This window comes from Ahaetulla prasina, chromosome 2 (genome assembly GCF_028640845.1).
Source record: "Ahaetulla prasina isolate Xishuangbanna chromosome 2, ASM2864084v1, whole genome shotgun sequence".
Classification (NCBI taxonomy): Eukaryota; Metazoa; Chordata; class Lepidosauria; order Squamata; family Colubridae; genus Ahaetulla; species Ahaetulla prasina.
In genome coordinates, this window is record NC_080540.1 from 46,790,761 (window position 1) to 46,816,916 (window position 26,156).

Below are 26,156 nucleotides of genomic sequence, written 5' to 3' on the forward strand. Positions count from 1 at the left end.
TCTTAAAGCAATTGTATCATAATGCAAATCTGAAATACAGTAGTGCAGTAACCCAGCTTTTTAGATACTTCTTACTGATGCTAAATAAAACAAACAAAAATGCAGGGACCTGTGTAACAGTCAGTAAATGGAAAATAGAAGCTGTTCAGACCACTTATTTATGTGGGCTCTAGAAAACCACATCAGTATTTCAATTTATTTACAAGTGCTCCTGGAACAAAGAAGCCAGAGAGAGGTTTATCCCTTTCAAATTATGGAATCTAGAAGTAATATGGATCTGTTGCTAATGTTAAACAGAGCTCAGTGCATGGGCTATTTATAAATCACAGGGAAACCCAAACATAAATGTGGTAGTCCTTACATTAGGAGCAAGATGTTAATGTGTAAGTAAGTAAAAAGTAAGCATCAACTTTCTAATTGATGAGGTACAGGCAACAATAGGTTGGTGTGCAATGTAGTCTCTAGAGTAGGGATTAGCTTGCCCATAAATCCTAGCTTGCTATTCTATATCAATAGGATAGGATAGGATAGGATAGGATAGGATAGGATAGGACAGGACAGGACAGGACAGGACAGGACAGGACAGGACAGGACAGGACAGGACAGGACAGGACAGAACAGAATAGAATAATAAGAGTTGAGAGGGACTTTGGAGGTCTTCGAGTCTAACTCCCTGCTCAGGCAGGAAACCTTATACCATTTTAGACAAATGTTGGTCCAATCTCTTCTTAAAAACTTCCAATGTTGGAGCATTAACAACTTCTGGAGGCAAGTGGTTCCACTGGTTAATAGTTCTGTCAGGATTTTTTTCTTAGTTCTAGGTTGCTTCTCTCCTTGATTAGTTTCCATCCATTGCTTATTCCCCTGCCCTCAGGTGCTTTGGAGAATAGCTTGACTCCCTCTTCTTTGTGGCAGCCCCTGATATATTGGAACATTGCTATCATGTAAACCCTAGTTTTTCTTTTCATTAAACTAGACATACCCAATTGGAGCAACCATTCTGTATGTTTTAGCCTCCAGACCCCTAATAACTTTTGTTACTCTTCTGTGCACTCTTTCTAGAGTCTCAATATCTTTTTTTACATTGTGGTGACCAAAACTGAATGCAGTATTCCACGTGTGGCCTTACCAAGGCATTATGAAGAGGTATTAACACTTCATGTGATCTTGATTCTATCCCTCTGTTTATGCAGTCTAGAACTGTGTAGGCTTTTTTGGCAGCTGCAGCACATTGCTGGCTCATATTTAAGTGACTGTCCACTAGGACTCCAAGATCTCTCTCACAGTCACCACTATTGAGCAAGGTACCACATATACGGTACCTGTGCATTTTGTTTTTCTTGCCTAAATGTACAACCTTACTTTTTTCATCATTGAATTCCATTTTGTTAGATAGTGCCATGGGTGAAATCCAGCAGGTTCTGGAGAACCGGTAGCAGAAATTTTGAGCAGTTCAGAGAACCAGTAGTGGAAATTTTGAGTAGTTCGGAAAACCGGCAAATACCACCTCTGGCAAGCCCCAGGAGTGGGGTGGGAATGGAGATTTTGCAATATCTTTTCTCCAGGAGTGCAATGGGAATGGGGATTTTGAAGTATCCTTCCCCTGGAATGGGGTGGGAATGGAGATTTTGCCCACCAAACCATACCACACCCACCAAGCCACGTCCACAGAACCGGTAGTAAAAAAAAATTGGATTTCACCACTGGTTAGCGCCCAATGTTCAAGTCTGTCAAGATGGTTCTGTATCTTAAGCCTATCTTCTGGAGTGTTGGCTATTCCTGCCACCTTGGTGTCATCTGCAAATTTGATGAGTTCCCCATCTATGCCCTCATCCAAATCATTGATGAAGAAGTTGAAGAGTACTGGGCCTAAAACAATTATATCTGGCATAAAATGAAGCTTTGGCTGCTTGTCCTTATAGCCTTGTAGAATACTTACAAAAGATGAGTAAATGGATGAAGAATTTTAGGAAGCTAGTGCAAAGGTGATGATGGTATGTGATCTGTTAACAGTAATGAAACCTTGTTGGGAAAAAATCACAGCATTTAAGGTGCTTTTACTCACTTCGATATATGGAAATAAGAAACAACCAAGTTATCAGAATGCACTGAAAGTGGATATCCAAAATGTCTATCTGGCAAAAATAACGGCGAGTCACCCTGACTGAGTACAAGGTTCCAAAGGGCCCATATCCCCACAGCTCGAATAGCAGTTTAGCCAGGTCATCCTACTTTACTGTAAAAGTGTATACCATGGAATGAATCCTTTTCAGGTGTGGGCTCCTGGGATTTCAGCAGGGTTGGGCGATCCCCCAAATGCCACCCCTGTCTGGCCACATCCACCCCACCCCTCCTGAGAGTCTCCTTGCGGCCTGTTCATCATTCCACGTAAGTGCAGAGGCCACGCAGAAGGTCTGGGAGGGTGAAAAACGGGCCTCCCAGAAGTTCCGTTAGAGTGTGGGAGGGCTTTGGTAGTTCGCTTGTTTTTCCCCTCATCACAGGAGGCTCATCCTCCCTTTGTCCATTCTTCCACGTCTGGTGGGAGTCCTTACGATCACCAGTATTGACAGTCAACTGCTTAATCTCTCATCTCCTGCGTCATGTACAATGCCACTGTTGAACTGCCTTGCAGCTATGTGAGTCACCATGACCTAACAGAGCTTGTAGGAATAAGATGAAGCATGACCTAATAGTAAGAAAAAAGAATCAGCCCCTTTGACATTCTAAAAAAATAAATGCTTAGGCTGCCAATGGATCACAAAGTTCTGTTTGCTTTTTCTTTCGTCTCCTATCTGCTGGAGAATATAATGCAGCACATTTTGGCTATGACTCTGGGTTGTGTTTTTAACAGGCTCAGGTGTTGTTTTGGATAGAACTCCCTCTGTGATTCCTAATAATTGAAGGAAGACAATAATAGCAAATCCCTCTTATCCTTCCAAGATCCAGTTATCCCAATGGACAGATGAGTCATCCATTGGGATATCAAATCTCCAGGTACATATACAGATGGCTGCCAAATTCTCTTTTGCCACTTTTTGATTATAAGACTTGTTGGTCTGTTTTGACAGCTCCTTAAATGGAAAAATGCCATGGCTGATTGGCCAGTCTTTCCAGGACACATAATGATCCTGATTTAAAAAAAAAGGGGAGCAAATATGCTCTATGAACTTTGAAAATCAAGCAGGAAATAAATCTGAAATGACATTCATAAAAGCGTAACAACCCTGGGATCTGCTCTGCTTCTTATTCCTCCTTGAGAGCAAGAAATATTCCAATTTTAAATTCTCACAATTGCCGCTATTTAAATCGCACACCCTTGAGAAATACCTTCGGCCTTCTCTTCTGTTTGAGTGAGGTCTCAAGTGATGAGAAGAGGGAGCCTCACACTGTCTGCAAATTGATTTCTCCATTTGTTCTCCCTTCACTAGTTCTAAGCTAATCAGTCCATTCCTTGACAATGTCGAATGGTTCCCTAACGGATATTTTTCCTAGTGAAGTGTCCAGTCTCCTTTTAATTAGCTTTAGATAATGGACTCTCAACGACTTCCCCTGGGAGTCTGTGGCAAGGTTGTAAAAATCATGCAGTTGGTAAGTTTCTACCCTTTGCTTTGTGAATGTGCTCTCCCCTGACATGATTTCATGTTACGTCTCTTAGATCGAGTACTCAAAAAGATGGCGATATTCCTCTTCAAAACTACTTCCTAAATCTAAAACAATGAATAGAAAAGTGATAATCGCCTTTCCCTGGGCAATCAGATCTGTGGCTGAAACTAATAATCTGTTATAAGACCTGAAAGAGTTAAGGCTACAAAACACCAGATTTTAATAAAGCATATCTCACAATAATTACTGCTGACAATTGTTCTGATCATTCCTTCTCAAAAAGGTTAGTAGAGATTTAAGAAGATTCGGAATGAGCAGGCAAATTGACCAAGAGGGGGGAAAAAATCCATCAAAATTTGGCCTTCGGGAAATTAATTTTGGATGCAGTCCCAAGCCATTAAAATCAAAGTAGTTTTGCCTTTACTTTTAGTGGAAGGTGTGTATGCATTAACAGTGTTCATTTTATTTCATTACATACAAATGGTTTTTGCTTGGATTTTTTTTGGTTAGGATTCAAAATATTACAGCAATCATTGCCAACAAATAAACGATGTAGGAAGGAAGCAGAGCTGAAGTTGCAAGGACGAAAGAACGGAGGGGGGGGCGTGAAATAAAGATGTGTAGATCAATAGCCTTGATTTTTTTAAAAAAATAACTGCAAAGCCTATTCTAATTTTTAAGAAGAGATTGGAGAACAATTTGTTTGAAATGGTTTAGGGTTTTCTGCTTGAGCAGGGAGTTGGATTAGAAGACCTCCAAGCTCCCTTCCAATTCTGTTATTTTGTTATTTTCAGTTTTCTTTCATGAGGACAACTGACTTGTGGGCTTTTTATTTTTAATCTGACAGTGCTGAATTTTGTACCTGTTACGTCAATTACAAAAAGGCCTTTGATTGTGCTGATCATGTCAAGTTAAGGAATGTCTTTAGGAAAATGACAATCCTAGAACACATCAATTTCTCCTGGGGAACCAATAAACTGGCCAGGAGATCACAATTTGGATACAATAAAATGTAGAAAAACAGGCTGGTTGCATCAGCAAGAAAATGTTTATTCAACCTATAACCTAATGTATATTAAAGGTAAAGGTAAAGGTTCCCCTAGCACATACGTGCTAGTCGTTCCCGACTCCAGGGGGCAGTGCTCATCTCTGTTTCAAAGCCGAAGAGCCAGCGCTGTCCGAAGAAGTCTCCCTGGTCATGTGGCCGGCATGACTCAATGCCAAAGGCACACAGAACGCTGTTACCTTCCCACCATAGGTGGTCCCTATTTTTTCTACCCGCATTTTTACATGCTTTCAAAACTGCTAGGTTGGCAGAAGCTGGGACAAGTAACGGGAGCTCATCCCGTTATACGGCAGCACTAGGGATTCGAACCGCTGAGCTGCCAACCTTTTGATCGACAAGCTCAACGTCCTAGCCTCTGAGCCATATTAAAGGAAACTAAATTTGAAGAAGATGAGCAGGGTTTTTAAAATGGGAAGAAGAAGCATCCATACAGGGAGTTCTCTACTTACAACCATTTTGTTATATGATTGTTCAGAGTTACAATGACACTGAAAAAGGTAACTTACGACTAGTTCTCACACTTAGGACTGTTGCATCATCCCAACAGTCATGTGAACAAACTTCGGGTGCTTAGCAACCAGCATGTATTTATAATGGTTTCAGCATCCCGTGGTCCTGTGAAAGTCATTTGCAACCTTCCTAGTAAGTTTCTGACAAGCAAAATCAATGGGAGAGGCCAAATTCGCTTAACGACTGCATGATTCACTTAACAACTGTCATGATTTGCTTAACAACCATGGCAAAAAAGGTTATTAAATGGGGCACAACTTGTTTAAAACCTGCCTTGCTGAGTAATGAAAATTTAGAGTTCAATTGTGAAAGTAATTCAAAAGACTACCTGTAAACTGTGCTATGTTGATGACATTAACATTAATTGCTGCTTGCAATTACTGCAGGTTCAAGTCCCACCAGGCCCAAGGTTGACTCAGCCTTCCATCCTCTATAAGGCAGGTAAAATGAGGACCCAGATTGTTGGGGGCAATAAGTTGACTTTGTATATAATATACAAATGGATGAAGACTATTGCTTGACATAGTGTAAGCCTCCCTGAATCTTCGGAGAAGGGCGGGATATAAATGCAAATAAAAAAAAAACATATTTACATATTTGTAAATATGGAAGGCAAGAATCACAATGAAAATATAGGACTAAAACTAATGGCAACTAAGCACAAACTTAGAATTGACTCTGAAGTTATTGAAGTGGTAGAAAGCTTCTGCCCTTTAGGATCATCAGCAGTAAAGTTATAAGCAGTGAAGAAATACGAATAGGCTAGCCCTTATTAGATTAACAATGAAGGCCTGGGAACAGATATTTAGGTACTATGGCATGCCTACACTTATAAAGATTAGAATCATACAGTCGATGGTTTTCCCTGTAAGACTATATGGAAGTGAAGGTTGGAGATATGAGGAAGCAGGATAGACAGTATGGCATTTTAATTTGAACTTAATTTGACCTTAAGACCACACTTGAAATATTGCATCCAGTTTTGGTCGCCACAATGTAAAAAAGATGTTAAGACTCTAGAAAGAGTGCGAAGAAGAGTAACAAAGATGATTAGGGGACTGGACGCTAAAACATATACTGTAAAGAACGGCTCCTGGAATTTGGTGTGTCTAGTTTAATGAAAAGAAGAACTAGGGGAGACATGATAGCAGTGTTCCAATATCTCAGGGGTTATGTTCTGTTTCCCTTCCCCCAATACTCCCAGCAAAGAGTCCGTCAGAGGCCTTCCTTTTTTCCTTTTATTTACATAGATACATGTCCTGGCCACGTCTACCCACGGGCCTGCCAAGTTTCTGGAGATAACGAGGAAATTATAGATAAGGCCAGAATTACTCACGAATATATTCTTCCCTCCATTAAAACAGTTAGCTCGCGCCAATTCATTAGCTCGCGCCAACTCATTACTTTGTCCAAGACAAAAAACCAGGAAGTCCCGCCTCCTATTTATAGTCTCTGCAGATGTCACTGCATGACAATTATGACTTGGCTTTGTCCCAACTCTTCCGCTGCTGCGCACGCCGATCAAGCCTTCGTAATCTTGCGTCCCTCCAAAACTGTTCTTGGGGCGTTGCCAAATCAGAAGAAGGCCCGGGAGAATCAGGCCTTGCCGGCCCCTCCCTTTGAGTGGGTGCCAGGGAGGGAGAGGGCTCAAGAGAAGCAGGGCTTGCCAGGTCTTCTCCCTCATTTTCTGAATCATCCGAGTCCAGGAGTCTGGGTCCAGGAACCTGGGTCACAACAGGTTATCACAAAGAAGAGGGAGTCAAACTATTCTCCAAAGCACCTGAGGGCAGAACAAGAAGCTATGGATGGAAACTAATCAAGGAGAGAAACAACCTAGAACTAAGGAGAAATTTCCTGCCAGAATTATTTATCAAACTAGACCTAGAAAATCCCTTCTAGAAGGGATCTAGAAGACCTCCACAGTCCTTTCTGACTATTTCTATTTCTATTATTTCTTATTCTATTCCAGTCTAGTCTAGTCTAGTCTAGTCTAGTCTAGTCTAGTCTAGTCTAAACTTTGGTGTTTGACAAGACTACTGAGAATACCAATAAACAATAGATCAGAGAACATATCAACCTAGAGGCACAAATAACCAGGCTCAGATTATCCTATTGTAGACCCATTATGTTAAGGCCCAGCTCCTTATAGATGCCTCTAATACTGGGAAAGCGTAAGGAAAGAGAAGAGGATGGTCAGCAGAAAGGTGAATGAACTCAATTATAGTGTGATGAGTGTACTCTTGGAAGTTATGAGAGATCAAATTAGAGATGGACAAAATCTATTGATATAGTCATTAGGAATTAACACCAATCTGATACCCTATAATTAGAAAATTCACGAAGATACTGCACTTATAAGTGCAGATATAATATTAACCTGATATGTAACTATGTTATGTAATTTGTATCGTTTTCTAATACTTTATTCTAGCAGTATTTAAATAAAAAAAACCAAGAAGTTAGAATTAAGAAACTCTTCCAATATGATTTGAAAATTATTTTGAATATCTTTAAGAACATTATTGGAAAAATATATTGATATTAAATGTTTAGATTATTGTTTATTGTTCAAGGTAATATGGGAAACTATATTTGATGACCAATCTTAAATACTCAATTGTATTCTTTACTTCAGCAAAATGTCATTTAAAATAAGTAAATAAGTGAGTAAGTAAGTGAGTAAGTAAGTAAATAAATAAATAAGCATGTCAGATGAAGGTCTTGAAATGAAAAGGCAAGAGAAGGCAAAACAACACAGGACAACACACACTCACACACACAGAGAGAGAGAGAGAGAGAGAGAGAGAGAGAGAGAGAGAGCCTATGGATTAAGTAGTAGTTCTCAACCATATTACAGGGAGTTAGAATATTCCCCCAAACTTTAATTAAAGTATTAAAACTTTCTGTAACTAATAAACATAATAGCAAAATGCCTGTGAAATATCAAACTTCCTTGAGAAAAGTGACGCCTTTAGATTTTATCATGATGGTACCATGGTTATCTTTTAAGCCAGAGTGACTGATGGGGCTTAAGATACAAAAGTTGAAAGAGTCTAGAACAGGGGTGTCAAACGTGCGGCCTATGGGCTGGATGCACTGGCCACGCCCACCCCCGGTTTAGTGAAGGGAAAAAAGTCACGATACATCATGTGATGACAACATGATGCCGTGAGTTTGGCAACCCTGGTCTAGGACAATTTAAAGCAGGATATGAATTACTAACAGCCTTTCTTTGCTATATCACCTACCCCATGATTGGGGGGAAAAACTAGTTTTGAAGCATGATGCCTTTTAGAAGAATAACAGAGTTGGAAGGGACCTTAAAGGTCTTCTAGTCCAACCCCCTGCTTAGGCAGGAAACCTTACACCACTTCAGACAAATGGTTATCCAACATCTTCTTAAAAACTTCCATTGTTGGAGCATTCACAACTTCTGGAGGCAAGTTGTTCCACTGACTAATTATTCTAACTGTCAAGAAATTTCTCCTTAGTTCTAAGTTGCTTCTCTCCTTGATTAATTTCCACCCATTGCTTCTTGTCCTGCCCTCAGGTGCTTTGGAGAATAGCTTGACTCCCTCTTCTTTGTGGCAGCCCCTGATTTTCTTATATAGGACCCAGTTTTTGAAAAAGCTTACCTGAACTTGGATATTTCGAATTGGCATTTTCAAATATAATTACTGAGATTTTCTAAATGCTGGATTCAGAATGAGTGCTAGGCATGGATCAAAAGGAAAATAACGGGGCCTTTATTTCACCTTTAGGATAATACTTCCATCCATGAAGGCACTACTGGCCCAGCTTCTCTCCAGTAATTTCTCCTTCCTCCAGGATCAGCAAAATTAACAGATCCTGTTGCTAAACTTTTTATTCCCTTCCATCTGCCACCTATCTGCCCTTCTCTGTTTTCCTCTTTTCCATTTTAAACTAGATGAACACTCAAAAGAAAGAGGCAGCAGAAAACTACTTATATCGGTCCTACTTGCCATATACTGTATATTCAGAACATATGTATGACTTGCAGTTTCTATCCAGAATGAATTCTGAGCTGGACAAATCTCATGTTGGGAAGGAAAGAGTAAAGTATAAATCGGTTAACTTTTAAAAATAAAAACTGAAAGTATTTATTTATTTATTTGGTTTTCAAATTTATATAGCCACCCATCTCACAAGAACTGACTCTGGACAGGGTACAACAATCCATATATAATAAGAAGTAGACAGCCAACTATAAAAAGTAGACTATAAAAAAGATATAATGAAAAGCTACCTCATCAACAGAGACTACAGTGAGCTAATCAAGTGTCAATGCAGTGATAGATGCTTTCACAGCCTATCATTGTCAGCTACTGCCACCATTGCTGGCTTTTACAAGCTGTCCTGGCAATGTGCTCATCACTCCCAAGGGTCTGCTGAATCATGGCACTGCTGGTGTAATTTCATCTGATTCCCTGGTGAATAGATTTGCAATATATAACTTTGATGGTTTTATATGAGACTCTGTTCTCCCACCTTCAATCTTCCCAACAATGGTATTGATAGTCATCTTTTATATGAAATCTCATGATGGAAATGGTGAGCGAAGGTGTTTTTAATTGATTAACAGAATCAATTGTCAGTGATCATTACAATTAGATCACCCCTGATTATCTCAATCACAGGACCTTGAGTGGGGGTGATCCTAGGGTAAAAAAACCTTCATTTTACTTTTTGTTCTATCTTTTCTTTCTTTCCCTTCCTTCCTTCCTTCTTTCCTTCCTTCTTCCTTCCTTCCTTCCTTTTCCTTCCCTCCCTCCCTCCTTCCTTCCTTTCTCTTTTTTCCTTCCTTCCTTTTTTCTTTCTTTTTTCTTTCTTCTTCTCTTTCTTCCTTCCTTCTTTCCTTCCTTCTTCCTTCCTTCCTTCCTTTTCCTTCCCTCCCTCCCTCCTTCCTTCCTTTCTCTTTTTTCCTTCCTTCCTTCCTTTTTTCTTTCTTTTTTCTTTTCTTCTTCTTCTCTTTCTTCCTTTCCCTTCCTTCCTTTCTCTTTCTCTCCTTCCTTCCTTCCTTCCTTCCTTCCTTCCTCCCTCCCTAACTCCCTCCCTCCCTCCCTCTCTCCCTCCCTTTCCTTTCCTTTTCTTTTCCTTCCTTCCTTCCCCTTTTGCGGTTGTATGTCAATAACTTAGCCATTTTACAATACAAGCATAATTATTGTCTTTTGTGAAAAATAGTTGGCTTCTTATGGTTCTTTCACTCTTAAACCTTGAGAAACAACAGCATCACATTCAAGAAATTGTATTATTATTCACTTCTACCACCCTGTCTTTGAACAAAAAAAAATAATGATCTGCCTATATAAAATTGCTTTGAAAATCCCTCAGGATATGACCAATTTCACTGCAAATTTCATATTGTTCTCCCAAGTGTTTTCCCCATGTTAGATAATGAGAGCTTTTGTTTTGTTTTAGTCTAGGAACCAAGGCAGGCATCACCATAATAACCCAGGTAATTTCTATAACCCTGAACCTAGTTCTCTGAATTGATCAAATGGTGTCTGAAGTCTGAAATTTTACCAAACCACTACCCCTAATGCAGAACCGGTCAATTAAGAAGCTACAATGTCACTTACATTCTAATTTCATGTGGCCTACCATGATACCACCCATTGATCAGCCTATTGTGGGACAAGGTGTGGCTGCCCAGAATTCTGCTGTGCATCCCATTAGCATCTTTCAATTAAGCAGCAGGGGAAACATTCAGTCTACAGTTCAGTCTCCTATTTTCTGCTGGTCAGATTATAGAACAGGGATAATGATGCATGTTTGAGGGTGCTGGGTTTGAACATGTGAAGAAATAAATCCTGAAATTATCATACCCCCCTCCGCCTCATCTCTCAGTTGTGGCCCAGACCTCTGCCACTGCCAAGATGTGCCTCCAGATGTCTTTGATATCCTTCAAAGGAAAACATGGTCTTTGCATGGGGAAAAATATGCCCATTACTGCTACAGGATTACAAAAGGGGCAATGGGATTTCTACTTTTCATTTGTAACAATCTGGTTCTTCAGGGGTTTGCCACAACAGTTGTAATAGCACCCTGCTAACTGCAGGGCAGTTCTGTGGCAATTTACATGGGGACACATCTGTCTTTACAGAGAGGGATATTTTCCTCTTTGTTTTTCAACAGCCCTTTAAAATTTTCTGCATTTTGTGTAGCTTCATTTCTGAACAGCTTTACTTTGGGGCCATCAGGATAATGTACAGGAATTCTAGGAAAGGCATTCAAAGGGACATGTTAACATAGCCTGTTTCCTCCTTAAGGTTGACAGCTTACAGAATTTCAGAATTCTAGAACAGCTTGGAATGGCTGGGCTTCATTGAAGCCATAGTGGCAATCAAATATATGACATGATAGCAGCATCCCAATATTTGAGGGGCTGCCGCAAAACAGAGGGCAAAGCACCAGAGGGCAGGACAAGAAAAAATGGTTGGAAACTCATCAACGAGAGAAGCAACCTGGAATTAAGGAGAAACTTCCTAACAGTGAGGACACGTAACCAGTGGAACAAGTTGCCTTCAGAACTTGTAGGTGCTTCATCACTGGAGGTTTTTAAGAAGAGAACTGCCACCTGTCTGAAATGGTATAGGGTCTCCTGCTTGAGCAGGGGGCTGGACTAGAAGACCTTCAAGGTCCCTTCCAGCTCTGTTCTGTGTTACATTAAATGTAATGAGCTTTTATGACTTCACAGAATAAGTCTTCCTGTGACTTTGTGCCCATCAAGAATCTTCAAAACTTACAAAAATGACTGGTGCACATTTATTATCACTTGGAAACTTCTCTTTTAAGTAGCTGACAATAAACATGGTACATGATGGAAACAAATTAGCAAGCTTTGCAACCTTGTTGTTGTTAGTTGCAAAGTTGTGTCCGACCCATCGCAACCCCATGTTCCTCCTTCCTGTTGTCTACCATCCTCTGGAATCCATTTAAGCTCACTCCTACAGCTTCAGTGACTCCATCCAGCCACCTCATTCTCTGTCATCCCCTTCTTCTTTTGCCTTCAATCTTTCCCAGGATTAGGCTTTTCAGTGAGTCCAGTGAGTATTACAACCTTTGCCAATGGCAATTTGGATCCTGGTCATATGAAGATGATATTTACAGGATATAATCATGCTGTCTCACTTGGGTTAATGCTTTCTATTGGCCATTCAAGGAAGAAACCAGTAAATTCTAGAATTAAATCCATCAATCCAGAACTGAAGTTGAAGTCCACAAGTCTTAAAGTTGCCAAGGTTGGAAACCCCTGAATTAGATAGCATTTGGATTGATGGATTTAATTCTAGAATTTACTGGTTTCTTCCTTGAATGGCCAATAGAAAGCATTCTGATCTAATTAGTTCCGACTAGAGACTCTACATTTATTTCCCTTCACTTGTTTAAAAGAGTTGCTTAATATTTCCTAAGAAAAAGAGATGCCTCAGATTAAATATTTCCCTCACATTTTTATTTCTATTTTTTGAAGGAAAGGAGAAGAGTTAGGGTCTAATAGTCATCTTCTCCAACCATTTCCCATCTTTCATAATGTCTCTTCTACCCAATTCTAGTGAACTTCCGGAAAAAAACCCCCTTCCTTCTGCCTCTGCCCCTCAAGCCTGTTCAGCTGGCAGGGTGTGGCAGATACCTGAACATAGTATGAAGCCTGCGAACATGCCAGGACTGGACTTTTTTTGCAATGCATTTGGTTTAGGGCAGCTGGGGGAGGGAGCAGGGAGGCTGGCATTTCATGATTTCCATCAAAAATGGGGGGGGGAGGGTGTGTATTGGTCTGTGTGACGAGGGAGACCAGCTGTGCAAAAAGGAAACATCTCTGCACCTTTGATTCCAGGGACCCACTGACTTCTCGAATCTGGCTTTTCATTTTCTGCACTGCTACAAACAGCTGTTCTGAAGGAGCACAACTCTGCTGCTTCCTTCCCCCCCCACACCTTTCAAGGTATGGCGCTCTCCCTAAGGAGGTTCTTGTTGCTCTTGGTAACGCCCGGTGGGTTTGGTGCGGCTAGGATATTTTCTGCCTGGGTGTGCGCACGTGTGAAATGAAACGCCTTCTTTTACAGAATATTCCCCCAATTCTTGATTGAGAAAGATGCGGGGCCCCAGCGAGTGACTTTTCTCTCCTTCCCCTTCGCTGTTGTTTGCCAAACACCCCCCACCCCCCCAAAAAAGCCTCTCTAGCTTCAAGTCTGTTCTTCCCTTTCTGGGTCTTAATCCTTCGGAGTTCAGAAAATGGTCGTTAGGAAGGAGGAGAACCGGAGAGATTTGGGAAGATTTATCTCCCTCTCCTTTCTCCTTCCTGTTTAAGGAATCTTCGTTTGATTCTTGGCGAACCTTGGAAGGAGATCCGACCTGGTTGTTTCTGATCCGGTAGGTAGGTAGGTAGGTAGGTAGGTAGGTATGTGTATGTGTACGTACGTGTCAGCCTATCGCTTTCTCCCCGTTGCATTTTTCTTTGAGAAAGCAACCACTCTGCTTGTGCTTGTGTGCGCGCGTATAAAGAGATTGACACCTGGATGAATTGGAAAGTCGTCAGGATATAAAGCCCTCTTCTTCCCACCCACCGCCAGCCCGTTCTCAGGTGTCCGTCAGCTTCTAACTGGGGGCAAGAACCTCCTAAGAGGCTCAGGCCAGGTCTGCCATAGGGCTTAAGAGGGCGAGTCGCCCGGGTCTGGAGGGGGACTCGCGCCCCCCAGCCCTTCTCCAATTTCCAGGTAAGCGTCCGGAGACGCCCTTTTCCAGGTTGCCAGGCTTCAAGCAAGTTCCTAGTATAGCAGAAGGCCGGTGGAAGGGGGAACGAGGGAGAATTCCCAGGGAATTCAGCTCGTTCCCCGCTTTCGGTGTCTCTCCAACCTTGCAGAGGCGGGGGATGGTGGGGGGGACAGTGGGTTGGGTTCAAGGGAGGGAGGGAAAGGAGGAGGCTGTCTTTTTTTCTCCCTCTCCTCCCCGGAACAACAGCAGCGGTTTGTGCATGTGTGTGTGTGCTTGCTTGGGCGCGTGTGTAGCTGAGAAAGATTTGGGGAGGTTTAGGGGCTCGTTGCCATGACTCCCTTGAAGCTCCGCCGAAGGAGATATTGATGCCAGTCACGGAGGGACCTTCCTCTTTTCTCCAGGCTTGAGATTTTTCATCCTCCTCCTCCTTTCCCTCTCCCTCTCTCTTTCTCTCTCCTCCCTTTTCCCATCCTCTTCTCTTCCTAGCTCCCGCCCCTTTCGCGGAAAAAAAAAAGAAGCAAAAGTGATTAATTTAGCAAGCTGGGACGGGCTTCCGAGCGCTCTTGCCCTCAGCCGAATTCCGTTGCAAACTCCAACCGCTTCCCTGAGACACACACACACACAGACAGAGACAGACACACATACGCTGGCACCCCTCTCCCGCGCGTGCCCCCCAACCCTGCAGCCCTGCAAACAGCTCCCGTCAACACATCCTTCAAGTGGCAAGGTAAGATGAAGAGAAGGGGAGGGGAGGGGGGAAAGGGGGAGGCTGTCTTTTTTTCTCCCTCTCCTCCCCGGAACAACAGCAGCGGTTTGTGCATGTGTGTGTGTGCTTGCTTGGGCGCGTGTGTAGCTGAGAAAGATTTGGGGAGGTTTAGGGGCTCGTTGCCATGACTCCCTTGAAGCTCCGCCGAAGGAGATATTGATGCCAGTCACGGAGGGACCTTCCTCTTTTCTCCAGGCTTGAGATTTTTCCTCCTCCTCCTCCTTTCCCTCTCCCTCTCTCTTTCTCTCTCCTCCCTTTTCCCATCCTCTTCTCTTCCTAGCTCCCGCCCCTTTCGCGGAAAAAAAAAAAAGAAGCAAAAGTGATTAATTTAGCAAGCTGGGACGGGCTTCCGAGCGCTCTTGCCCTCAGCCGAATTCCGTTGCAAACTCCAACCGCTTCCCTGAGACACACACACACACAGACAGAGACAGACACACATACGCTGGCACCCCTCTCCCGCGCGTGCCCCCCAACCCTGCAGCCCTGCAAACAGCTCCCGTCAACACATCCTTCAAGTGGCAAGGTAAGATGAAGAGAAGGGGAGGGGAGGGGGGAAAGGGGGAGGAGGCACCCCTGTCGCACCTGGATGGGGGCGAAATCTACTGCAAGGAGCGTTTTGGGGTGCAAAGGTGAGGGGGGCAGATTTGGTGGTCCCAAGGGCTGAGAGATGCTGTGAAGAGAAAAATGTAAGAGAACTGGACAGGACCTTTCCGCTAACAAAAGGCGCCTGTGGAAGCTGGAGAAAAATCTAAGGTTCTCCTGATAATCCACCTGCTGAGCTGGAAGGAAACCCCTAGTAGACACAACACCACCACTCCGCCCCCTCCCCCCTCCCAGTGAGAAAGCTTCCTCGCCACAGAGTCCGTTGTTTCCTCCCTATCGCAGCTCCGGATCCTTCTGACCCCCCCCTCCCCAAAGTAGCGAGGAAACTCGTTTCCCCTCACCCCAACCGTGCATGGGAATGCGGCTTGGGAATCTTTCGTGGTGTGGTGTGGTGTGATGTGTGGGTGTGTGCGTGAGGGTGTTTTTTCCCCCGCGCGCGACCGAAGGGATCCACGAGAGAGCAACAGCAAATACGCCGATTCGGATGTTAGGGAGAGTTGACACCTTCAAATTCAAGGAGATATTGTTTTGTCCTTCCTCCAGCTTTAAGTTGCAGCCTATTCGAATGCTTCTTTAGGATACAATCTAGCGGAGATCGGTGGATTATACGGTCCTAGAAGTATTTGGGGAGGGAAGGAGGGGGGAACAAATCAGTGTGACATTGTTGTCTGGTTAAAGTTTATTTGTCACAGTCCTTTGAGAGTATGAGAGTGTGTGTGTGTGTGTGTCTTTCTGAGCTTGAGGAATTACAAGACACTAGTGTGAGTCTTTGAAGAGGATTTGCAATGCTGAATTTGAGAATTATTGATTCTATTTCCCCGCCTTCTAGTGGCATTAATTGTTAGTTTGGAATTGTTGACGTTTACAAAAAATTGAATTTGATTTCTAATGGAGAAAAGAGCTTATTTATGATTTTTAAAAAAACACACATTTTATTATAAATGGCAAGATATAAATTGCAGAATAAAAATATCAATTATTTAAGCACATGCAATTTGAAATAAATGAAAGGTAAATTAGATGCTGTGTTATGGAACTGGGCTGGCATGAATAAGGGGCATACCGAATTCCCATTAAAGTTGAGGTAAAGGTAGTTTAAAGCACATCATGATCACAAACACCGCATTTAAGTAGTTTCCTCCTAGATGTCTGGGGAGATTCTCAGTCATCCAGGTCATGGTTGTCCCAAAGGTGTTTTTTCAAAAGGCAATTGGACTGTCTGGTTTTTTTCTTGAAGACATTTCACTTCTCCTCCAAGAAGCTTCTTCAGTTCTACTTCAGTTACATTTTTACTCACATTTTTAGTTGTGCGCTCTCTATTCCCATTCTTCCTCTCCTCCTCCTTCAATATTTATCAAGCAGTGGCCCTTTTGCTGATTTTTATTTTGAAACTTTATTTAGGCAATCAGGTTTCAATATGGACTTAAGCCCAATGCACATCTTTCTCTGTCTCTCCCTCTCCCTCTCCATCTGTCTGTCTGTCTGTCTGTCTGTCTGTCTGTCTGTCTGTCTACCTATTTATATCTACCTATCCCAAGAGAATTCTTGTAAGCAATATCTGCCTGTTATATTCTGTTCTATATGAGTTCATTTTTTGGCTATCCCATCAGGAATTCTGGTTTATTTATTTATTTATTTATTTATTTATTTATTTATTTATTTATTTATTTATTTATTTATTACTTACATTTTTATACCACCCTTCTCCGAGGACTCAGGGCAGTGTACAGCATAGATAAAACATAAGTACCAAAAAAATGTAAAATACATCATTAAAAATCTAATTCGATAGGCTGAATATTTAAAATAAGTGTATAAAATTTTAAATAAATTAAACCCCTTAAAAATCCCACTAACAAACCCACAATTAAAATTTATCATTGGGCCAGCCCTGCTTGGTGAAAGAAAAAAGTTTTGAGCTCGCGCTTAAAGATCCGAAAATCAGGGAGAAGACGTAGCCCCACGGGTAATTCATTCCACAGGGCCGGAGCCCCCACAGAGAACACTCTCCCCCTGGGGGCCGCCAGCCGACATTGTTTGGCCGACGGCACCCTAAGGAGGCCCTCTCTGTGAGAGCGCACCGGTCGATGAGAGGCTACTGGCGGCAGCAGGCGGTCCCGTAAATATAGTTAAGCCATATTTATAGGCCATTATGCTGGTTCAAATTGTCCTCATCTCTTGCACAGCTACATTAGTCACAGGTATCTCTTGGTATGATTCTTAAAGATCCTTATGGTTGATATCTACAACATGTAATACATTCTCCTCCCCTTACTCTAATGTTAGCCTGTTATCATCAGATATCCCCCCCTCTCACAAATCAGCTTCCTATAGTGTAAACTAAAGGCAGAAAACTTTTAAATCTTATAAGGTATGGTGAGGGGATTGTTTTTGGAGGGGGGGGAATCTATGTGCTTTGACATGCATGAATCTTCCAGAGCCTCCCAAATAGGTATAGTTCTTAAATCTTTGGTTGGTTTTTTTGTTTTTGTTTTTGTTTTTTAAAAAATAGTCTTCAGTATTTGGAAAAAGAAGGAAGTGACAGAGGTGGGGAAAAATGATATGAAAATAATTCTTAGAATATGATAATTTCTGCCCAGCAACTTCATTAAAAAAAATTATGGTATGAATGGGTCTATTTTGGATGGAAGAATGTAAATTTTAAATGTTAATGGAAAGTGAAGTATTCAGATATTACCCTTGGATTGTTTCCCACAAAGGTTTGTGTTTTTTGTGTGTGCTTATTAATACTTTGGGTCTCACAATTACAAATGCACAGATGTACCATGAGTCTTGATGGAGCATTTACACTCTCCAGAGGCGGATGAATGGTGCATGTAGAAGATTCCCTTTATAACAGAGGCTGTCAGAGTGATCTGTAAATGCTGTTAAATTAAATAAAGGGATAAATATTGATAAGTGAAAAACTTGTACATCTGTTAAGCATTCCATACAGCGTCCATTCCATGTTCCAGGCTTTCAACAGACTCCTTAGCATCTGTTATGACGAAGACTCCACTAAAATTACTAATGGCATTCAATCTCCAGACTCTTTACTATCTTTTAGTGGCTTCATTGGATGGTAATTGCTTAGAGGACCAAAGCCATCCCTTAAAAAATTTGTAATCATGTCCAGGATGCTGAGCAACAGTACACAGCATTTCTGAGTACATTCAGTCAAATAGGACCAGGATTGCTACAAATCAGTGCCAAAAAATCCCATAGAAGCCAAATATTCCAGAAAAAATACCATGATGGATTGTATCAAATTTATTGGGAAGGGTGTAGCAGAACTAAGCAGGATAGAATATTAATCAATCAATCAGAATACAGCTGGAAGTTACCTTGGAGGTCTTCTAATCCAACCCCCTGCTCAATCAGAAGACCCTACAAGCGGCTGTCCAGTCTCCTCTTAAAAGCCTCCAGTGATAACTTCTGAAGGCAAACCATTCTACTGGTTAAATGTTCTCACTGTTAGGAAATTTCTCTTCAATTCCAGGTTGCTTCTCTCCTTGATTAGTTTCCATCCATTGTTTCTTGCCTTCTAGAGCTTTGGAAAATAAGTTGACCCGCTCATTTTTGTGGCAGCCTTCAAATACTGGAATACCGCTATCATGTCACTTCTAGTCCTTTTTTATAATTTATCTGTTTTCTAGCACAGATCATTGACTGCAGTAACCGAGATGGTTTTACATTGCAATGTATGTGTAAATAATCTTCACCCACAGAATACTGAAATTGGATTTCCAACATTAACCCCAGGATCTTGCTTAAAAATGCTTCTGTTAAAAGTTGCTTGGACATTACTCTTGTCTGCCACCGACCCAGGCAGTTTCCCCTCTGGCAGTTTTTTACTAAGCAGGATGAACTGAGAAAAGATCTAGCAAACAAGTGTTTGTCCTCATCCCTCCAAACAACTTGTCCAATATTCCACCTCAGGGTGAACAAAATGAAACTCATCCATCAAAACCGGACAAGCATCTGCCTCAGAATCCACTCTCACTGTAGAGCTGTCAAAATGAATGAAAGTAATTTTAGCAGAAAAATGGTTTATAGACTCGTCCCTTTGCTTAATTGAGGGATCCAATGAGCATAATCTTTTACTCATATGGGCATATCTGTAACAGGAGGGTAGGGGTGGGGAATCTGGTTGTCATCCTGAAATATATGGGAATATGGGGAAATTATAGGAGTTGTAGTTCAACTTGTCTACAGGGCATTAGTCTGGAAGCTTTGTATATACACAATTATTGTGTAACTGTGTAACTGCAATCAGCAGCATGTACATGTACCTACCATACATCCATACACTAATAGCATCAGGGCAGTAAGAACGTATGGTGACAAGCTTCTCCCTTATTATAAAAGATTGTTTATAAACTGTAGTTGAAGCAACAGAGACAAAGAGGAATCTGTGGTCACCACCAGGGTAAACATTCATCTTTACAGAACTATTTATGAGCTCTAAAATTTACCTTTGAAAAACATCGAAATATTTTTAGCATTCATCATCTTCAAATAGCATGGTCAGTTTGGAAGAAAAATGTTTTGGCTTACCTGTGTGTGTTTACAAATAGTCAGTAACCTGTATAGGCTTCATTTTTCAAACAATAACATTTGACTGCTGCTGATTGCAGTTATACAATAACAACATATTTACATGGATTGTTGTAAAAGGTCTCATTTTTCTATCTGGTCTGCCCCAAATGGGATAGCTTAGGTAAATAGAACAAGGATGACTTTTGCTGATACTTGCTGCTATCACTTTCTGTTTTCCACCCAGGCAGGGAGATAGAGGCAAGACTAAAACATCCAAATGTCTCCCCTTTTCTAATATAAAAGAAAGAAAAATGGCACTTAAAGGGGAAGAAGTGATAGCTAATTTGAAAAGATTCAGGACGTTACATTATTTATTTATTTTATTTTATTTATTTATTTTGTCGAGTACATATTAGATAATATATATATAAGTATGAGCATGAATTGAATACATTAAGTGAATACTATTAAAGGGAACCTTAGGACAGGGACGGTAGGCATGCTGGTGCTCTTATGCACACCCCTTATAGACTTCTTAGGACAGGAGTCTCCAACCTTGGTCCCTTTAAGACTTGTGGACTTCAACTCCCAGAGTTCCTCAGCCAGTCGGCCTTCCCGACCTCCATTTTTGCTGGCAGAGGCACCACTGGTGGGTCTTTTGCTGTTTTCAGGGTGGTCCCACAGGCCAGATAATAAGCACTCCGTGGGCTAGATTTGGCCAGCGGGCCTTGAGTTTAACATCCCTGCTCTAGCTGATCATTTACAGCTCCTAGAAATTTGCATGTAATTAAGGTTAATTAATGTAACCCAGCCTTTCCTCGGGAGCTCACTAGAAAGCAAAGTGAATCATATTAATACCAAAGAGCATAACATTGTTGGATGGATTCTGTTTATCTTATTACAAAATTGGCTTTAGCTAATGGAAGTATCAGCTCCACTAGGTAGACCAGACCAGGAAATCAATTTCTCAGAAAGTTAGAACTACCTTTGGCAATTGGCTATAATAACAGAATCAGTCAAGTTTGATTGTGTTGTACGTCCCTCCCTCTCCCTCTAACCCTTACTTCTATACCCCAGAGAATCAGGAAGGCATCTGTCTGAGTCACTTCTGAATACTATCTTGTTTCTCAGGGCTTAAAAAAAGTAGCAGTCCTCTTTGCCCAACATATATTTCTGTATATTTCCAACAAGGTATATTTCCTTACCCTCCACAGTAAGTAAAAAAGAATAAAATAGAAATTATTTTATGTTTCACTCAGATTTACCCTGTTTTCCCCAAATTAAGACCCCAAAAGGTACATCCCCTGATAATAAGCCCAATCGGGCTTTTGAACACATGGCAATGAGGCCAAGCGCTTATTTCAGGGTTCAGAAAAATATAAGACAGGCTCTTATTTTCGGGGAGACACGGTAGTTCTTCCAGATTTAGAAATTTCAATCCAGTTCAGCTTCCTCAGGAGCAAGACATTTATCACCCCATAAATTAAATAAATCCAGCATAAATTCAATTAGCTCTATCTAGCTCAAATCTTTGTATCCCCATAGCTCTTCAACAGTTACTGTTTCTTTGTCTTATGTTTCAGCAGTGCAAAAAAGGAGCCCAAACATTTCTGAATTGTACAGCAGACAAAATAGGACCAACAGCTACAGGAAGGTTCTTAAGAAAGGCTTAAATGTCACATCAATCCAGATGAACTCTTAGCTTCTATTCCATCTGTAAAGTAGGCATATTAAAATAGTAAAACAACAGAATAAAATTGAAAGTAGCCTTTCAGAGTGAAATGGTCAACATATATATTTTTTTAAAAAAACCTAAAATAACAAATACAATAGCAAAAACATAATAAAAACCATGGACTGGACACAAATTTGAATTTGTGATTTTATAACAGGTCCCCTCCTAAGTCGTTCTTAAAATGCCAAGTTTTTACAAAAGGTACATAGGGTACTTTTTCGGTACCAAGCGCTGAAAGTGTGTGCAAGCACGCGCACCCATAATGAAATGCACATGCAACCTCTCCGCATCCCATGCCCATGTATTCAATCCCTGTGTGTGCCTCGCCCAGTGGTGGGATTCAAGTAATTTAACTGCCCTAATGATTTCTTCCAACAACCAATTTGCCAAACTGCTCAGAAAGTTAACAACTGGTTCTCCAGAAGTGGTGCGAACTGGCTGAATCCCACCATGGCCTCGCCCCTGCGTATGCACAGATGACCCCCCCCATGTACCCCATGCATGTGCACATGAGCTCCCTCATGCTCCCTGCCCCATGTATGCATGCACATCTCCCGCATGCACCCTGCCCCCCATGCATGAGTGGCAGAGACCCGAAAGCCAGCTGGCTGGTGGGAGGCGCTCGCGCATGCAAGGGAGAGCTGAGCTAGGGTGACGACTTGCATGCCCGCAGAGAGGGCTCTGTGTGCCACCTGTGGCACGCGTGCCATAGGTTCGCCATCATGGCCCTATACCATTTCACAGAAATGGCTATGGAATCTCTTCCTAAAAACCTCCAGTGTTGGAGCACTCACAACTTTTGAAGGCAAGCCTTATGAAGAGGTTTAACTCACTGGATTCTAGATTGTGTTCCTTTATGAAATGGGACCCAGGAGAAGTTTCCTTGAGAGTTGGGTCCTATAAATATACAGATCCCCAAGGCATGTAGTGATTATAACAATGATAGTTTGGATAGCCTCTTGATTTCTGTCAGTTATTTTTTTTTAATCTCTGCTGTACAGAAACCAAACCTCAGAAAAACATATTGAGGCAGAGGGCAAATCCCAGCACTTTCAGTCAGTGAAAAGCTACATACAGGATGCTCACGGGCAATGTTTGCCCAAAGCATTGGACTGTGAAGTGGTCAGCCACCTTTTACTCCCAACATTTTTAATGGACTGTTGTCATGTGCAATACAAACCCATAAGACTTAATTTCAGTCAGTGAAAAACTACATACAGGATTCTCACTGGCAATGTTTGCCCAAAGCATTGGACTGTGAAATGGTCAGCCACCTCTTACTCGCAACATTTTTGACAGACTGTTGTCATGTGCAATACAAACCCATAGGACTGAATTAATTGAATACACCACAATAAGTTGACTACCTTCTGCAGACTCAGCCACTGGAGTCTCAAAATTCAAGATCTTTTTCACAAGTTTCATTAGCAAGCCACATATCCTCCTGACACTTGGCTGGTGCATCTGATTTTTATTTCCTAAATTGTTATAATTTTATTATAAAAATTAATATTATTTATATTTATAATAAATAAATATTTATTTCTGCTACTTTAAATTATTTTCTCTAATCTCAAAACATAGTTTTCAGTATTATTTCTGTCTACTAATATCCCACTTAATGTTATGTTATCTGTAAATCAGATAAACATTACTTCCATCTCTTTTTCAATATCATTAATGAACATGTAATGCACAGAAATCAGGACTAAATTCTCTACCTTATTAAACTTTGATTATGAATGACTATAGGTCTATGCTATATTTCATTACCATCAAGAAATGTATCAGTGGCATATCTCATAATAGGTTAAATATAAAATCAAGTTATTAAACATGCAATGCATCTTCTGATTAAGTAGTTTGCATTAAGCTGAAAGGAATTCAATTATTATGGACATTTAGAATGTGTACTTTTATAATTAAACTGAATTAGTAAAAGCATGAAAGCCTAACTGTATATTCCAGAAGTCCCCAAGATCAATATTCTATAAATAATACATTATTTGCAAGCATTGTATGTTTATTTAGCATTTTGAATTGCAGCCATTTTGTTTGCTATTGAAATGTTGAATGAATCAGCTGTCATTAGCTGGCAGGGAGAAGTCAAAACCTAGTTATAAGGAGAATAAAGGACCTTGTGAACAATTTGCATAATGATTCCCTCTTTTTCTTCTGTCCTTCTCTCCTGCCGTCCTCCATGGGACAGGACACACAATAACAAAATAGCACTAATCGCTCATGATTATTTCACATATGTTACATTGGTGCAATTAACTGTTGCTTTTCCTATTAGTACTGTTTTAAAGAATAGTAGATTAATGTACCATATTCATCAAAAAGCATTTACAAAGTTTATTGAATGTGCTACTGTATTACATGAAGTTACTGAGATTTTCAAAGTAACAAAAAATATATGTGGCTTTTTTCTACAAGGTGCTTTAGACCTTGATGTATGACTTGAATTGATCACCAAGGAGTGACACTGGAACTATTAGTTGCTAAGCAACCTGGTTAATTCTGCAATTTTGTCTTTATTTCTCTAGCAAGTAAGATTTGTGTATATATGTGTGTGTGTGTGTGTTTTACTAAAAGAATACTTTTTTAAAAAATCAGAACAAAAAACACCGGTCATAATAACAATAACAGCAGTGGGTTGATATTACTCAAAAAGATTTCTGTGCCATACGTCATAAGATTAAAGACTTTTGATTTCAGACCCAGAACATTTTGGATTTATTAGATGTTTTTAATAATTTGCCAGAAGTTATAGTTTCTTATTTGTTCTTTTCGTATCAGCTGTCTAGAGAAAGGCGCACGATAGTGGGAGAAATAGGTCCCTATGGGGGGAATTCATCTACTTAGTGCTTGAAATGGTTTGTTCATGCTGCCTTTATGTATGAGGTCCTGTTAAGTCATGTTGAGTTACATCATGAATAAATGAAACATAGCATGGAGCATGCCATTCAACGATTGCCCAGATTATAACAGGCAGCTTGGCACAGCTTGAGTTCACAGGAGTTGAAATCTCCACTGGATCCTCTTAACGATTGAAGCTGATTTCATCAATGGCATCCTTTGTCTTGCTTTCCCTGAAGGTGTTAATGATTGGGATTAGTGTAAAATTGCTTAACAGTAATGATATGATACAATGATGGAATTTAAAGAAACTCTTGGGATTTTTAAACAATTTTACAATATGATTTATTTAGAAAAGGAACTACTTTATGGCAGTGTAAAATAATGACCCTTTACTACATATAAAATTAACCACAGTTCTTTAGTATAGGGTGATGGGCTAAATGTTTTAAATAGACATTTTAAGATTAAAAAGTCTACTATTTGCAGCTGGAGGACCTTCATTTTTAAACTGGCACAGTATGACCTTAAGTAGATCAATGCTACCCAAACATTTGTACCTCAAGGTCAATAGTACAGAGGAGGTAAGCTACAACATAATAGAATAGAATAGAATTTTATTGGCCAAGTGTGATTGGACACACAAGGAATTTGTCTTGGTGCATATGCTCTCAGTGTACATAAAAGAAAAGATACGTTCATCAAGGTACAACATTTACAACACAATTGATGATCAGTCATACAGTCATAAGTCATAAGTGGAAAGAGATTGGTGATGAATGATGAATGATGAAGACATGCCACATAGTCTTTATCCCTCACACCTCAGAAGCCAAGACTATATAAAAGGATGGTAACAACATGAAATAAGCTTATTTTCCATCAGTCACTTTATATTTATATATTTATTTATATTGATATTGTTTCCTGATTGCTTATTTGTACCCTATGATTGTCATTAAGTGTTGTACCTTATGATTCTTGATGAATGTATCTTTTTTTATGTACACTGAGAGCATATGCACCAAGACAAAATTCTTGTGTGTCCAATCACACTTGGCAAATAAAAAATTCTATTCTATTCTATTCTATTCTATTCTATTCTATTCTATTCTATTCTATTCTATTCTATTCTGCATTAAAAATGGAAAAAGTGATCATAGAAATATTTTAAACAATTAAGGAATGATTGTGAAAATTCTGTGCAATTTGATTGCTTCAAGAAACCGCCAGGTGTAGTTCAGAGGGGAAAACTGGGCTAACAAACCATGAGTTATATGCTTTGTGAAGAACAGATGTAACAGGACCTTCAGCCTCAAGTTCTATTTGCAGCTGAAGATCCTCCAGCTGCAAATAATAGTTCTTCACAGTTCTTCAGTCATGAGATTCTTTAAAAATTATTTATGCACTGTGAGAGAAAGGACATGAGGTATTTGTACTGGAAATATCTTGTACACATCTGAAGTATCATTGAAAAGAATTCTATTTATTTCTCAGTAGACATAAGATTGCAAAATGAAAGTTTGGAATGGAATTGATAAAAAGTTTTTTTTTTTAAAGATGCTGTGAAGTTCCCAAAACAGGTTTCAAACTCACCATGTTACATTGCTGTCATGTGACATTTTGCAACATTTTTTCCCATTTATGGAGCTGGAGTGGGCATGGCCTGTGCATGATGCATCCAGCCCATGGACTGCCAGTTTGACACCCCTGATTTATGCAATTCTGTTAAATGAGTGTAG

General features: G+C 40.5%; 1 protein-coding gene across 6 annotated transcripts in view; it reads left to right on the plus strand.

The window, feature by feature from the left end:
* Nucleotides 1–12,966: 12,966 nt before the first annotated feature.
* CHL1 (cell adhesion molecule L1 like) overlaps nucleotides 12,967–26,156 on the plus strand; it is a 244,699-nt gene continuing 231,509 nt past the window's right edge. For 2 of the 6 annotated variants that reach the window (XM_058166233.1, XM_058166232.1), the window contains exon 1: nucleotides 12,967–13,142. The gene's annotated coding sequence lies outside the window, so the exon portion shown is untranslated. Of the gene's footprint in view, nucleotides 13,143–13,604; nucleotides 13,915–14,779; nucleotides 15,202–26,156 lie in introns of those variants that run through there. The other 4 variants (XM_058166231.1, XM_058166230.1, XM_058166235.1 and 1 more) reach the window with 3 other exon arrangements.